The sequence below is a fragment of the Chrysochloris asiatica genome, unplaced genomic scaffold, assembly GCF_000296735.1.
Source record: "Chrysochloris asiatica unplaced genomic scaffold, ChrAsi1.0 scaffold00050, whole genome shotgun sequence".
NCBI lineage: Eukaryota > Metazoa > Chordata > Mammalia > Afrosoricida > Chrysochloridae > Chrysochloris > Chrysochloris asiatica.
The window spans coordinates 8,488,811-8,490,091 of NW_006408568.1; the positions used below are offsets into that span (position 1 = coordinate 8,488,811).

General features: G+C 42.1%; 1 protein-coding gene and 1 pseudogene across 6 annotated transcripts in view; one reads left to right on the forward strand and one right to left on the reverse strand.

Annotated features, from left to right (window-relative positions):
- Positions 1–1,281, forward strand: part of ERC1 (ELKS/RAB6-interacting/CAST family member 1) — a 697,935-nt gene that overhangs the window by 181,124 nt on the left and 515,530 nt on the right. The window lies entirely within an intron of this gene.
- Positions 406–755, reverse strand: LOC102816865 (annotated as a pseudogene).

Below are 1,281 nucleotides of genomic sequence, written 5' to 3' on the forward strand. Positions count from 1 at the left end.
ACCCCAAATTTCCTGATATCCGCTCCGATAATCCCTCTTTATTTGTTCGGCTTTGCGAGTTTATGCTTCCTTGTCTCTGGAAATGCAGCCTTCTAAATTGGGTTGCTCTAGCCCTGCACTCCAAGGTCCACAGGGCGCAGAGGTACTCGTTGGCGCTGGTGCGGGCGTGTGTAGCGGGAGCTGCATGCAGGCAGGCAAAAGCTCAAAATGCCTGTAATAACTCAGCAATTTGATCTTTCAAAAAAACGAGTTCAGAATGTTGAAATATAAGATATTATGTTTGCTCAAAGGCTGTCTGTCTGCTCGACAGAGATTTCCTACGTGCGATTCCGCCCCCTTTCCCCGGAGCCTGCCCTACCTGAACTGCCTGGTCCAGGAAGTGCCGGAAGTCCTTTTCATTGTTTATTATTTTGCTTTCTGACTCTGTACTTCTGCCTTCAACACTTTCACAACAATTTCTGTTCCTCAATAAGGAAAGCATGCTTGATCCTGTCACGGACACATTTAGCACACATGGAACCACCATAGCCCCTGCTGATATGTTTCTTTGTCTTGGACACAACCTTATGAGAACTTTAGGTCTCACAGCACGGACTCCTCAAAGTCGGCCTGGGCACACACCGCATGCAGATTTTTGTGCTTTACCAACCTTCTTAGTATACAGATAAACAATTACCATAGATTCAGGGCAGCCTAGTTTCGTTAGAGGCTGTATAGTAGGACAGCCTACAGCAGTGTGTCAAACAGTGGACCATTTTGAATGCCTACTCTCACCATGTCCCCGGAAGAGCCCCAAGGGCTCTTTAAAGGAAAAATTGTTACTTTAAAAAAAAATGTCCTGTTAAGTACTCCTCCATAATTTTTATGTTTCTTGTGAGGAAAAAGTAAACTAAAATCTGTTTGATTTTATGACATTGCTTTCAGTAAGCAAATGTTAAATGTGTTAAGTCTTGACTTGTGTACTAGTGTTATAATTCTCTTAAGGGTCTCTGAAGACCACTTCCTATTAGATTTTACCCAGTAAATGAGGCAAGCAATACTAAGACCCTCCACAAACATCTTGTTATCTAAAATGGAGAGATGAATCATTCTGCCTATATAAACAAGCTAGATATTAGAAGGGTGGTTGGGTTTGCTACTCATAGATTTCAGGGTGTCTTCAAACTGAAATCTCAATGTTCTCAGTGTGCAAAACCTGAGATAGATGCTTAAGTAAGGAAAGTGCTATTCACCCAGTAAACCCAAAATAAAAAGATAATGTTTGCCATATGTTGCCTTTCT